Genomic DNA, 15,660 nt, shown 5'->3' with positions numbered 1-15,660 from the left:
CATTGATGGAGTAAGTGCTCATGTGAAGAATCACAGCCAGAGATGTTTTCCAGTTGAAGTACTGGACACAGGTTATATGTTAGGGGTGTAGGTAAGGTAGTGAGGGCTGGGAGCAGAGCTGGGGTGCAGAGCAACACCCCCAAGGGTGTGCAGGCTGTATTAGCACTAATTACTGTTACCTTATGGCTGATGATGTACCAGGCTCCAGTGTGAGTTTTGACTGGGAACAAACCACAGGATTTTTTTTCTCCCTTTCTGGATAGAAATAGCTCATTAAATATTAAATCTTTCAATCAAAGAGTCACTTCGAAAAAACAAAAGTTAATAGTCATCCTTTTAACATGGGGTGGCCTCAGAGCAACAGTGCTCTTCACACACATTAGAACCAGAGTCCAGATACGAGCAAACTGTTCAAAATGCATCTGATCTGCATGATGAAAAAAAAAAAAAAAAAAGTATGCTTGCATCAAAATAAATTCCCCAAAACATGAAAAAAATAGTGTGTGAAGTAGTATTAAAGAAAAAGTGTTTAAAATAAAGTAGTTGAACTAAAAGTTTCAGAATGTAATTAAGCAAGATGGCAAATTAAATCTTTAGATTTCACAGAAACATTTTTGGGTTTGACTTAAGTTCACCAGAGCCTGACACAAGATTTTCAGCCTGACTTTACAAAAACTTCTTCAAAGTTTTTGCTGTTATTGCACAGCCTGTTTGCTCTTTTGAAGAAGGATAAGCTTGTAATGAGCCCAGTACTTTGAAATTTCCCTTTTCACATACCATCCCTGAGCAAGTCCACATGACTCTTCAACTTCTTTCCATCCCAGGTTTTTCTCCATGTGTTGAGGCAGTTCTTCTCCTACCACCTGCCAGGAAGACAAATGAAGACTCCAGTGCAGAATCTTCACACAGGCTTTTCAAATAAACTGAGGTGGTTTTATAGTCCCACTCTGCAAAACTGAAATTACAACATGAAACCACACTGTGCCTGGAGAAGTTAAAATTCTGGAGGAATTTTGCTGCATGTTTCTTATGGAGCCAGGATGATAGGTGCCCTACCAGCAGACCCATTCCCACTAGGTAAGTCATTTTCTTGGGTCATGACATTCCTATTTATGGAACCTATTTTAGCCCTTCTTAAAAAATTGCCTACAATTAATGCTGCTAAAACTGCTTGTTCAGCAGGAGGGCAAGCTGTGCCTTGACAGTTTGGGAGAACTGGAGTCAACTGACAGAAGTATCATCTTACCTTGAACTTTAGGCAAAACACTCTTTTTCTAGTAAGTGAAAGATTCATTGGAAAAAGCTGATAGTGGCAGAGAGATGGTTGAACTTGTTAGCAGGGAAAAGTGTACCTTAAAGCACTGTAGAGGTTTAGGACAGTCAGACCACTGCATACAGAATACAGAATTCTGTAATAAATACAGAATTTCTCCTCATCATTGTTCTGTTGAGCCTATTAACCTGTATTTCAGCAAGGCATTTCTTCAGGTAAAACATCCAAACCTGCAAAGAAAGTTAAAAAAATAAAATTCAACATACACTGCATCTATTGCATCCCATACTATGTAATTTTGACAGATAAAAATGTGCCTTACTTGGCCCAATTAATGTATGTTGTGTTTCAAGGAACATGATGCCCCTGCTTACAGATTTTCATGATCCTTCAAACACATCTAAAGTGCAATTTAGTCTAAAATACCCAAATTCTGGACTCAGCATCCAGGATATTGAGAGCATGATCCCACAGCACCAGAGTCATCTTATTTTATGGCACTGTCATCAGTGTAAGCAGAGCAGGCATTAATCTGTGTCACTCAAGTAATAATCAGGGAAGAGCTGTTCCAGTCTGTTAAAAAAAAATTTAAAAAAGGAATTTCATGGGCATTTGGAGTACAATGCAATGGAAAAGGATGTAGCTAGGCTCTGTACACTCACTGGAATGGAGAGGGGATTGAGGATCCAGACCAGGAAGATTCACAGAGTACTTGGTTGAATTTTAAAAGGAGAGTCAGTAGAGTTTAATCATATGGACAGCTGCATGGAGAGACTAATTTCAAGTATCCTTTTCCTAGTGTCATCCTTACTGAAGTCAAGGTGCCCTGCCAACATATTTGCTCCAGTTAAATTAGAGCATGTTTGACATGCCAGTGGGAATGTGCTCCCAACGTTTTGGCAAAGATGACTCAAAGGGTTGGACAATGAACAAATCATGCTCTTCATAATCATGGACCACTTGTCTTCAAAATCATCCTATAAACAAAACCAGTATGGGTACAGGAGACAAAAAAAGAGTCACATTTCTATTTGTTCCTAAGTGAATGGCAGTAGTGGCCAAGGTGGCTGGGACAGAGGGACATGCCAGAGAGGGAAGCTCTCTCTCTGTAGTAACAGAACAGATACTCTGGCTTGAAGCTTAGGAGTTTTACTTATCTCCTGCTCCAGCCTGAGCTGCTTTTGTCCAAGCCCCAGTGGCTATCTCCAGCTCTGGTGTGGAATGCAAGGCATAAGATGTCCATCAGGGAAACACCATTTCTGGTGTGCAATAAATCACCATGGAAAACAGTTTGAGGTTTGATTATAGTGAGATCAGCATTTGCTATTGCCCACGACTAAACTGTAGATTCATACTTAAAAAAAAACCTTTCAAATCAATTCAAAGAAGAGTTGCAAGTTCCTGGCTCCTGGCCCCCTTCTTGGTCCACAACCCCAACCCAGTTGTCCCTGTGATAAATACAAATAAAGTGTTACAGAAACAACATCAGGCTTAAAAATTTTCACTCAAGTTCCCTCACTGTGTTGCAGCAAGGTCGAACCTGTGGGTGTTACAGATTTTCGTTACCTCTTTTGCTGGTACCCTCTGTTGTGGCAAAGCACTCCCAACATCCTTCCAAAAGCCAAGAGCTGGTGTTTCATAGGACACAGCTTGCTTGGGATCCAAGTACATGGCAGTTGTTGCCCTTTCTATTTAGGCCTTAAGCCCTGAATCAACAGTAAGAGTCCTGGACATGGGAAAATACAGTGCTGACAAATATGTAATTCAATTCACTAGCCTGACATTGTTTAAGCAATAACATTTTCCTCTGATCTATCTCTTTCAGCACTCTGTCTTAATATTATGGCCTGCTTGAAACACTTGAGCTCATGAATGGATTAAAGAGGGCTTCATTTGTTTTATTTATTATTTTTACTGCTTTGCTTGGCTTTTTGCAAACAGGGGAGGCACAGCCCTCATTTAGGATTCACTGTGACATGGACATTCTTCCCTCCTCCTCTGCCAAGAGGAGAAGGGGGAAAAAAAACCAACAACAAAAAGATCACAACTGCTTCAAAAGTACCAAAACTCTTGGGTAATTCATCATCAACGTCAACTGATTAACAAAAGCAGCTTTAGAGCACAATTCTTTCAAAACCTGTGTAGGATATACATTTACTGCAACAGCAAGTTGCCAGGTATTTTAAAAGAGGAGGAAGTTTTTTACCCAATTTTCATTCAAAATTATGTCAGAGAGTCAACATTGCCTATTTGCCTTTTTAGCTTGTTTTCTGCTGAAACCCAGTCTTTGATTTCAAATAGCAAGTCCTCACCTTTTCCCATACGTGATCTCAGTATTGTGTCACCTCACTGTGGTCGTTGTGTATCCCTTGAAATGCATCAGTGATGCATTATATCAACAAAGACTCAAGCTTTCATTTATCTTCAAATACTTCACAATCCACTGCAGTATATTCTCAGTTGCAGTTTTTGCTTTCAAGTTTGGCCACCATGTGTGTAGCATTAATTTCTCTGTTCACATGTAATTCATTCAGGGACTTACACCAGCTGAGAACCACATATGGAGGCCCAGATTTACAGAGCTTTTATTTTGTGCCATGGAAGCCTAGAAGAAACAATTTTCTATTTGAATATTGAGTGTTTACAGAGGTCTTGTTGTTCACTAGAGACAGCGGATTATGAAATCATATTCTGCAAGAATCCTATCCAAAAAAACCTGACTGTAACATTTATTAACTCCTCTTTGTTCAAGTGCTTCTTACACAGCAATTGAACATTGCTTCTCCTCTCTCAGGGTTTGTTGTTCATTGTTTTTATTTCCTGCTCTTTAAAACTGATGGTCCAGTTTCTGCTGTGTCTGCCATTACAACTTAGAGTGACCAAGGCATGGCAGCAGAGACATGGGATGAGGAGCAGGACATGGGTCTCAAGCAGAACAACATGTGTGCTCTGAAGCTTAGCACAGCTTTGCTGCTGCTTTTTCTGGAAGTGAAGATATGCACAGAAATGCTTTTTAATGAGAAGCAGTCAAGAAATTATGAGGGGTATTCACACCATACAGCCAGGCAACTAATACTTGAGGGTGAGAATATGCTCTCCTTTCATCACATTTGAGTCAGCTCCAAGTGCAGATCTCCAAGACCTAATGTGGTGTTCACTTAGGCTTCTTTTGAGAAAATAATGACACATTTTGAATGACTAATTTCCCACATAATTAATCCTGCAGCTCCTTATTTATCAAGATTACAAGGGCAATGGAGCATTTTGATCGAAAGAAAGAAATCTGAAGTTAAACCTAACGCTTACAATAATCTCTGGAGAGATGCTTCAGGTTTAAGTCATCTTGAGCTGGAAACCTGGAGGATAAGCATCCCCAGCCTCCTACAGGGTTCTCCCCATCCCCTGGGGTCACCCTCTCCTGACCACTACCAGAAGTATCAGAGCTGTGTGTTCATGGGGTCTGATCCTGGGGAGACCTGACAGCCTCCCTGGTGAAGGACAGAAAGTGTAAATGGACTTTAATTAGGGATCTGCTGTATCAGTTTAAATCAAACATTAGCAACTGTCAATTTCTCCTTTCACCCAGGACCCAAATCCTGTAAACACAAGGACCATAACAAATCCCTGAAGCAGGCTTTAGCACACATCTATGGAAAACATACTACACTATAAATACTGTAATACCATATGGCAGCAAGTTTATCTAATTTCACTTCAGAACAGTTGATAAAATGACCAATCAACTGATGTGCAGAATGAAATGCCAAGCCAGGGACTCAGCTGGCCTTAAGATGTCTCTGAGGTTTCATTGCACCACGTCACATCCCTAAAGATAAGCACACAGCTATTTCACTGACACAAGCATGTTTAAGATTAGGTCTGCCAGCAAAGCCAAAACTTGTCCTCACTTCTCTGCAGGGTTGTTAAAGATGAGAAAGCTAGATTAGGAGCACACCAAGAGGAAAAATGTTGAATTTTCCTAGCATTTATCTGAAAAAGATATTTTGGGCAGGTACCCCTTGTTCTTCAGCTTTTCCTAAGACCAGAAGTTCACCACAAAAGGCTCCAATGCTTGATTGCAATACAAGCAATAGAAAAACTCCATCATGTACTCAACAGTAATATACCTTCACCCATTTTTTGTGTTACTACTAAAATTGCTTAAACCTTGCATAATTCACAGCCTTACTGTTCTGTTGTCCATAACTGTAAAGGGTGTCTGCTCCAGCAGTGAGGTATCAGCCCTCAGAAACAGAAGATCAGCACTCTGATGGAAATTACTGTTATATTCCTGATTGGAAGAAAAAGTATTTTATCATTTGTTGAATTCATAGTGACAAAGACAAACCTCCAGGGAACTGCTGAAGGTTGTCTCTAGTAGAGATCATAAGGGAATCTGCAATGGTACCAACACTCTTCCTTGGAGAGAAAATGGTAGATATAACCTATGTGGAGGCACTGGAAGTGGAGTGAATTTTGGGGTCATAAAAGAGATTCAGACCACACAGAGCTTTAAAATTAGTCTGAATCTGAAATCAGCTTATTTCAAAGTTAAACACCAATGTCATGAGCTCAGATTCTGTGAGAGGCTTTGCCCCAGAAGTAGAGATCAATCCACTTCCCAGGAGAATATTGGGAAATGGCTTTGCTGGCTCATTTAAAATTAGACTGGGTACAGCAGTTATGAATATACTGTGCAGAGAATTGTGCACTGAATGATAAACAAATAGGTTGCTATGATTTGATGCTATTTTAATAGCTGGTGATCAACCAAATGCATGCTGTTTGCTCTGGCCTGATTTGCCAAATGGATCCTCTCTCCTACCATCCAGGCAGCTGTAGATAGTGCCCCATGCAACCACCCCCTATTACCATCTTAGACTCCAATAAAATATTTGTTAGAGAAATAGTAGCATATTGTAGTATAAATGCTCACTTACATCAATTCCAGCATTCATCTTCTCAGAGCCAGCTGATGGATGAGCACTTCCTAGCAAGCCATACTGAGGGGTTTGTCTCTGATGTGAAGTTAAGGTCCTTGGGGTCTTCTTCTTAGAAGCATCAAGATATTTCAAATGGATAAGTGCTTAGAGATCCCTCATCCACCAAAAATACATCTACTGAGAAAAATAAAGATTAACATGACTCTAGCTAGTCTGGAAAAAAAGCTTCCTTGCCTCCCTTATCAGGAACAGGTCATCTGATGAAGCCAAGAGCTTGCCATAGTCTCCAAACTGCTTGATTTTCTATGTGGCAGCTTTCAGCTTGAGGACTGAGTGTTTGATGATTTTTATTACTGAATTATTTGTGACTCAAAGGCTAATGCACTACTAATGTTAAACCTGAAGCAGAACAGGAATCAAGTAATTTCATTGTTCCTTGTCCAGTCTGAAATAGGTTTATTTTGTGTCCACCATCAGTGCAGAGAGAGATCCTTTCCCAGATAACCCCCTGCTAGCCACAGAGGTGATGGCCCCAAGATGTTCATCCTTGCTCTCTCACTGAAGATTGCCCCAAGGTAATGGCTAAGTTCTGTCTAAATCTTGTTTTATCCACATTACTTGGAATATTGCCTTTTTTATTTTTTTAACATGGGTTGTTTTTATGAGAGAATGCTTCAGTTGGCACCTTGGCACCAACAGAAGTGTGTCTCAGGTGTACAGGACCAATGCCTCGTTGTGTCCCCTCAGGGTGCATTAATTAGCACTACTGCACTGGCTCAGATTGTTGCCCAGTCCTAGCTGATGCCAGAGGTTAAGCTGTCTCCTCTGGCTGTGTCACCAATTTAAACTCTAACTAGCTCTTCACATGCATTATGCACCTCAGTGATGGTTCTGAAACAAACTTCTAACTGGTATCTCCAAGCTTTGCCTTTGCTCCAGCATTAGTTTGCTTTTACTTTACTATTTTTAACTAGTCATTTACTCTGTACCACACCTGAACACAAAAACAAAACAAAACAAAAAAACAAAAAACCCCACACACAACAATATTAAGACTTGATGCAAAAATTCCCATTGCCTTGAAAAATTGACTGAAAAGGGGGAAAAAAAAACCAACCTCGGTAGTTTTAATGAGCCCCACTTAAACTTCTCCAGGTCCTTTACAAATTTCTCAGACCCAATGTTACAAAATGCTCTGTGCAGACAGCTGGGGATCTTGTGTACTTGTATAAAAAATAGTGCAGGCTAAGATGCTTTGCTGAACTGCACAAACCAACAAAGTAATTTTCGTCCCTCTCCTATGGAAGATGAAATGGGGACATGGGAGGTTTTAATGTCAGTGTTATCAGAAGACTCCACAAACTGTGGTTTCCTCCACCTTTTGGGACTGACTGTCAGAGGCAGCAGGCAACACCACCTTCTTCTGCTCCTGGGGCCAGACAATGCTTCCTTCTTCCCCAGCTGAGCACCATTCCTGGCTTATCGGAGAAATTTGCATTTCGTTTCTCCTTTACTTGAGATAGCTGCGTTGTGTGGCTGCACAAAGAGGGGCTTTGTCTCCTAACCAAAGGCAGGCAAATAACTAGCTATTGAAATTTAAAAGGAAAGGAATAATGTGACAAAATGCCACGTTGCTGGAATGCTTCTGCTCACGAGCTTGCCTGCACAGATGGAGCAGAGCCTTGTCACCAGTGACCTTGTTCGCTCTTCCGCACCAGTTGCATTTTCTAAGTTCCTTACTCCTACTGCAGCTCTGGACCTCCCCTTCTCTGTGGTATTGCAACTTGCCAGCACACATCTCTGAAAAGGAAGTCTTGAGCAAACAATTTAAAAGGAAAAAAGAAAAATCACCAAGGAAAATTGTATCATATTGATGTGCCAAATCGAGCTATCGCTGTGTTGTTGTAGCAGGATTGTATCACCTGCCCTTCAATGACTGGCAAATTTCAGGCTACCTTAGCATCACAGACAGGTTCTCCAGTACTACCAAACCACAGTATTGAGTCACTTGGTCCTAACCAGCAGCCATTCACAGCAGATTTTTTTTTTTAAATGCAATTTCTGTAAGAACTTTGGATTAGATAATTGTTCCATAATATCTGAATCATTAATGACAAAGCAGATAAGACACACAGAATATTGGAGGCTTACTGACATCTCCCAAAACTTGGGGCAGAGCAGCTAAATGAGCTGTTGTGACCTGTACTGGCAGAAGAGACACAGTGGCATAAGCTAGCAAAGGTCTAAGACCACTGAGGAGCTACTAATGTATTTTCTACTTATTATACTAGCTCAGTGTTATCTAAGATAGCATTTGCAACTACACTTGCATTACACCAATATGACACATTGCTGCTTGCACTGAAAAATCCATTTGGTCCATTTCTACCCTTATTTATGCTTTCTCCCTTCTCTCTCGTCCTGCTCAGTGTATGGCATCTGGGTTTGGCAATGACAGTAAGCCTAGATTACATTTCTACTTGTAGGGTTGCAGCAGGGGAAGGGTGAGATGCCATCACAGAGGGGTTTGTGACAAGTCCTCAGCTGGGAATGTATTGTACAGAGGACAGGGGTGCACATCCCACGACCCCATCAGCACTGGTGTGCTCCAGTGCCAGTCAACCACTGTGTGTAATCACCTGTGCTCCTCAGGTCAGTTCCCAGGCTGCTCTACATCCCTCCATGGACCCTCACCTCTGGCAGGTAGCAATGAATACAAATAGCTACAAATACCATGGACTTGAGCAGCAGGAGAGCATCTGCATGGGGAGTTCATCCCCCCCTCTCCTGTAACCTGCCCAGTGAAGCAGAGAGACAAGATGTCACTCCAGGTCCCCAGTATTCTTCATTTATGCTCTAAGAGCTTTTTGAAAGACAGACTGAAAAGCATCAAACAAGGAGAATGGTTCTGAGACATTGAGCCCAGTCTTAGCCAGGTAAATTCCTTCAGCCTGCAAAGACCAGGGGATCACACAAATGGTAACTAATGTGCTAAAGTAGGTCAGCACTGTGTGTATTGCAGTGCAGGGGTACTTAATGACTTCAAATATTTTGAGAAGTAAACTGAAAACACTTAGTCAAATTAAGTGTTTTCTTTAAGCTGTCAGCATTGCAAGCATTGCCAAGATGAACAGGATAAATTGGATTAGATGCAGTTTATACACTTCAGATCCTAATGGCAAAGGATCCAGAATGTAAAGTAGCACACAGAGGCAAAGCAAATATTCTATATTGCCTGTAAAGCACCAGATCCGAGTTTCCTGATTAGCCAAATAGTTGGAAATACCATGACTCATCTCTGGAGAAGCAGAGTGTTGCTGCTGGCTCCCATGCAAGGCAGTTTGTGACAGTGAGACAGCCTCCATCTGCTAAATGATGGGGTTTACAACTGGGGAAACTGCATGAGTTTGATGCAATCCAGGGGAAGTCCTGCCACTAGAGTCTGGCCCAAAACAATGCTGGCCTTAACACAGGGTATAGGTTAAATGTGAAAGTTAAATGGTATTATACAAGGTACCCACGTGAGGTTTGGGCCACTGGTTATCAGTGGGCAGGGATGCAGCATTCAGATAATAAGTTAGGAGAATAGTATGAAGTGGTAAAAAAATGGATCAAGAGCTTGACCAAAACAGCAAGCAGTCATTGTACATGGCTCTCTGTCAGAGTGGAGGTGCTTGCATGAGGATGATGCCCTAGGAAGGGAGAGCACTGGTCCAGAAATTGCTCTCAGCAGGAAAACACAAACCAATTCAAGAGGCAGAAACAGAGTTAGAAACCTGTTGGCTGGAGGAATTCATTGGTGGTAGGAAGGATAAGCAATCACAGCTAAAGCTCTGAAGGAAACACCTAGAGGTCTGATTGCCACCTTCTGTCCTTCCCAGTTACCAACAGTCAGGACATAAAGCCCCTTTCACAGACAGACTGCACTGTAACTTTTAACTTTCTGTCCTCCATTTGAGAGATGTTCTGAATTTCTTTCCTCTACTGGATGGAAACCATCCTTTACTTGCAAGCCTGAGTTTTCTTATGGTACTCTAAGCCTGTTTGGACTTCTGCCAATATCTCCTAAACAGTCCAGGTTTTATTTAGTGCCCCCTGTTTATTCCCTCAAGATACTTGGAGGTTACTCTATCTCCCCCCTCAGGCTTTGTTATGCTGAATTCAAAAAGCCAAAATCTTAACTCTCCCTAGTGATAGACCCTCCACCCTTAGATTTTCCCTATGCTTGTTTTGACTTTTTCTTTCTTGATCTTGCATGTCCAGTTGATTCCTGCCCAGTGTTGTGCAGCAGCTGATACTTAGCTCTTGCTGGAAAATCATGACTAATTCAAGATACAAGTCCTAAGCATCTCAGAGGTCTTCCCATTGCCCTGCTCACTCACCCCTTTTTACCCTCATCCCTCAGCTCCTAAAACAAAGCTTGCAACTTTGGCCAGTGTCTTAAAAATTAAAGTGAATGGCAAAATCAGGAATAAAGCCCAAATAAGCCATTTACTTACAAATATCAAACAAGAGTATATAAACCATCAACAAATCATGATAAGTAGCTAAAACACAGAAGTTGTCATCACCATGTCTGGACAGAATTTTGACAAGTACTCAGATAAATCTTCTCCATCTCCTTTCTCCACAGAAAGCTGATATTTTGAACAGAAATTCTCAAGTCAAAAGATATACATCAATTTTTAGTTCTAGCAAAAAAAAAACCAACTCAAAAAACCCCAAAAAACAAAAACCACCAACCCTAAACTAGACATATAAGCAGATGCTTTCACTACAGCTTTTTGACATAAAGAGCTATTATTTCAGTGTGAAGTTGGTTCAGAAATGTTCTGAATAGTTCTAACCAGTGGTAGTAAATACAGTTCCCAGTGGAGAGAGACTACAGGTGCATGTTAGCATCTGTTCATCTGACAGTGTACAAATCCTTTAAATATAATAAAAAGCTTCTGTTTAGTTGGAAAGTGCCACCAAGCATTAGCAAGGGATCAGCTTCAACATTTGGCTTTAAAAATGTACTGTATTAAAATAAGAAATACCACTTATGTAAGGAAAGATGTTTGCATGTAGCATTCAATTGCTGTATAAATTGAGGAGGTCTCAATGCTGTGCTGGAGTGACTTTTCTTCATACCCAAAAATCAACTGAATCTTTAAGAACTAAAAAAACCCAAAAAACCAAAAAACCCAACAAAACCCAAACAAAACCAAAACCAGAAAAAGAAACCAAGCAACCAAGAAACTCCAAGAAAACCAAAGGGATTCTCATGGAATTTATTTTAGGGGTTCCAAGAGGCAAAGACCCAAATTACACCAATGCTGGATGCAGCTGGTCTCAAGGAAGACATACATTATATAATATATATAATTAACATTATCTCACCAGGAGCAGTGTTCAGGTGGGCAGCACGACACTGGAAGTGATTAGAAAGCCCAGTCTGCCTATGGGATGAGTAACTGTACTACTGGGAGAAAGAATGGAGCAGCAGGGACTGTTCCTTCCTGCTGCCATGGCAGGTAGAAAAAAAACTGCAACAACAGCAAACAAACTAAAAGAGTGCAAAGAATGAGAGACCCAGGTTTTGAACTTAAAAGAAAGATTAAAATGTTGAAGTAGAGCTCTTCTCCATGCCAATGGCTTCAAGAATAAGTTTGATAGTAAGTTTGGTGTCTGTACTACAGTTGAGTAGTGGCTGTAAGTAGAGAACTGAATGCTAACAGGTAAGGACAAGACGTCTCCAAAATATCAAACAAGTTGTTTCTTTTATCTCCCCTGCATAACAAATGCATTTGGCAAGATGATTGTCTTTTAATGCTCTTTTCATGTCTCCAAGCACACTTGAGAGGAGCAGGGAGAAGCTGGGTTGTGTTCCCTTGTGTATTTGAGAACAGTTTCGAAGTAAAGTCAGGAAAGTTGCATGGCAAAGAAATTACCCAGAAAAACACAACGTTTAAAAAATGGCTCCACTTAAGACAACAAGGATAAAAGGGCAACAGGAGCTGAAGGAATTTATTCCAGGTAATTCAGTGCAGAAACCAGAGGGGTGCAGGGAGCAGTCTTGCAAATCTAAATGATTTGAAATCTCTCCTAAACAGACTATTTGGTATTTGTCTAGGATGCCCATGCAATAACTTACCTTGTTATGTTGTTGCACAGGTGTGCATGCAAACCCAACAAAGCCAAGGTGAATAAATGGGACTATCTGACCCTCAGACAGCATTTCTGCAACAAACTGCTGAGTTGCAAGCCTTGGAGTGAAAAAAAAACAAAGCAAAACTCATTTTTTCAATTACCACTAAATGCTGCAGTTTTGATAATATAAAAAAAGAAACAAGCGACATTTTTAAAAGGTAGCTTGAATTCAGACTGTCCTTTTTTAAATGTCTGCCAAAAGTTGCAACTGAAATTACTTTAATAAATCTAAAAATATGAAAGCAGTATATTTAGGCCAAACTTTCCTAGAAATTCCAGCTATTTAATAGGATATGACCCAAAATACTTGTTTTTGAAAGGACAAAAATCAACTTGAGACAACTATAACTTTCTGCAGCTGCAGGGAGAACATTTTCTTCATGTCAATTTCATTTTCTTCAGTTTAATAGCTGATTCATTCACACTGATGAGGAGTTGAGACACAGGAATGCTTGTTTTCTCTCTCCCAAAGGATGAGAGCAGACCAGCATTAAAGTATGATCCACTACTTCTGAATTCTCAAAGGACAAATGGTGACAAAACCATCAGACTGATCAACTCGGTGCATTCTTCCTTGGTCAATAATTTATCAAGTTTTAAAATACAGGATATTTACCTGTATTTTTTGATACATCTAGCAAATTTCACACAGCTTGAGCTACCAAATGAAACACCTTCAATAAAGCTAATGGTTTGTGATTTTGCTTGAATTACAATTTCCATCCAAAAGCATTTTGTCATGAAACACAAATGAAAAAAAAAAAAATCCCAGTAACTGGAAAGATCAAGCAGCATATCCTAAGATGATGGCAGGCAAACAGGGACAGGTAGGAGTCCCAGTGTCAGTGGAAAAACCACAGGGGTTCTGCAGCTTTCATAGGTCTCAATGAACTAAATTACACCCCCTTCCTCAACTCTCTTTGGCTGAGCTGGAGTTTAAACCTTTCAGAGCAATGCGAGATGATTTATTAAAGGGAATCTGTTGCCATCCAGTATCTTCTTTACAGACCTAGACAACTTCTCAATGTGTAGGAAGTTGCATTATTATGTGTATATGCAATTCTTTACCTGCCTATTCCACACAAATAGCAAACATCCCATGCTGCTGGTGAACAGTGAGACTGAGCCTCTCCCAACCAACAGAACTCCATGCTGCCAATGCAGGAGGTGCTTTAAGACATATCATTTAAATAAAAACTAAGAAGCCCAACAATTTAGAAAATTTTGGATTCAATTCTCATCATAAGGGAGGGAGAAAGAGAATGAAAGTTCAAACACTGCCAGAAAGACAAAAGAATCTGTCCTACCAGTAAGCACGTAGGAGATGGCTCTCCAGATTGCATCCAAGTGAGAAAACCAATCCAGCATGAGTTTCATCCTTTGTCTCAGTCCATGTGCTGGAGCCTGGGCAGCCATGTACACCAGTTCTGTGCAGACACCTTCAGCATTCATTGCCCTGAGGTGATCCTGGCTGATCCAACCTCCAGACACCCATCCCTTCCTGCAATCGTTGCTGCAGCTCTGGGGCTTGCTGCTCACCCTATAATCTGGACAGAGTGGGAAAGAGAAAGGAGATATTATTTCTAAGTTTAAGTGAAAATGGAGCAAAAAACCCCAAATCTATTTGTCTTCAGATGCCAGCAATACACTGCCCCTTCCCTGTGACAGCAATGTGGGACTGTGTTACAGATGGGTCCCCTTGACTGGTACCCTTAGAGAGACACCAGATTTGGAGTAATTTCTACTCACCTTTATTTGATTTCCACGGGCAATCCATCACTCCCTGTTTGGATCTCTCTGGCATACAGGTGCCTGTCAAAGTCGACAGCACACTAATTTTGCCTTATTAAGCATATTCACCTGTGGTTTCTAGTCATGCCTGATTCTCTTTCCAGTCACACTGAATTTCATTACCTGATCTTATTTTTTTTTCCATCAGCCAAGATGAAGATACTGTACCACTGAGTGAGAGTCAACTTTCCAAACAGAATTTTTTGTTTATAGGGTCCGGAGATAGCTAGAAAACAAAATAGTTCAGAAGAAGACCAAAGCATTTAGACAAAGTATTTCATAGGACTTAAAACTTAGGAAGTGATTTATGTGTTGTTTACAAGCTTGATTAGTCTGTAGTCATCATGGCACACCATGGCTATGGGATCCTAGCAAGGAAAGGGAAGTTTCAGGAAATCAGTGGAGATGCAGCTGCACAACATGCCTGAACACACAGAAAAGAACATGAACACAAAGCATCCACATATTCAAAGGTCTAATGGTTCTGTTTTCACCAAAAATCACATTTTATATTCCTGTTGTAAAACAGATGAAGATTTTCCCTGTGAAAACTGGAACTGGGCCCCACAGCACTCCTTTTGTCCCCAGGTGGCACACAGGAACATCGACCACTTTCTGATCCTACAAATGAAATCTTAGTTATAAATAGCATTAATGAATCAGAGTCATGGTATGCAGCCAGGCATCACTGGTTACCCTGCTCCTGTGTGGCATGCTCAGAGTAAAAACTCCTGTGATGTACCCAGTCTCCACATGCAACCTCTAGGACAAGGCAAATATAGAAGAACAGTAATTTGACAGGGTTTATGGAAGTAGCTGCAGCTATTTCTCCATATGCAGAAAATTTTGCAAGATCTGTACTTAGAGAAAATAATAAAGAATGGCAAAAAGAAGCCAACCTTTCCCAGTTAATTTTTTTTTTTCTACAGGCTAACCCTCAGTCTTGCAAAGGCTCAGGGTTCACCCACTAGAAATGGAGCTTTTCAAACTTCCTGTGTTATGCCCCAAATCCTGCAGCTGATTTTTCCTGTTGGTGGGTTGAGCAGCCCCCATGTTCAGAGGGGGTCTTGGTGACTGACTACTCAGCAGCTGAAACTCAGGCCATATGAATGGAGCTCCATCTGACAGCCTTATTAACACAAATGATTTTTATTCTGCATGCCTGGGTAAGCCATGGGCACATGCCTGCAAGATCAAGGCCTTAGTCATTAATAACTTCAGCAATTGTTTCACCTAGAAGCCACACTCTGTCTACACAGAAATCTTTCCGGGAATCTGGTAAAAGATTGATGAAAATTAAACATCTACTTAGTGAAGCTGAAGTAACCAATATATGATTAATACTTTCCAATTATATTTCAGTACAGTACATTGCTGAGTTTGTTATTACCTGCACTCTTAACACTCCATCTGCAGTGTTAAATCCATCTGTTGCTGAAAATATGACTATATCTTCAAGGG

General features: G+C 40.7%; 1 long non-coding RNA gene across 1 annotated transcript in view; it reads left to right on the top strand.

The window, feature by feature from the left end:
* Positions 1 to 830: 830 nt before the first annotated feature.
* Positions 831 to 15,660, top strand: part of LOC139798864 (uncharacterized) — a 28,066-nt gene continuing 13,236 nt past the window's right edge. The window contains exon 1 of the long non-coding RNA XR_011727011.1: positions 831 to 1,077. This is a non-coding gene — a long non-coding RNA (uncharacterized lncRNA). The remainder of the gene's footprint in view (positions 1,078 to 15,660) is intronic.

Source organism: Heliangelus exortis, chromosome 8 (genome assembly GCF_036169615.1).
Source record: "Heliangelus exortis chromosome 8, bHelExo1.hap1, whole genome shotgun sequence".
NCBI classification, from domain to species: domain Eukaryota; kingdom Metazoa; phylum Chordata; class Aves; order Apodiformes; family Trochilidae; genus Heliangelus; species Heliangelus exortis.
The sequence above is the reverse complement of the archived record's forward strand: the minus strand, read 5'-3'. Positions and strand labels throughout refer to the sequence as shown.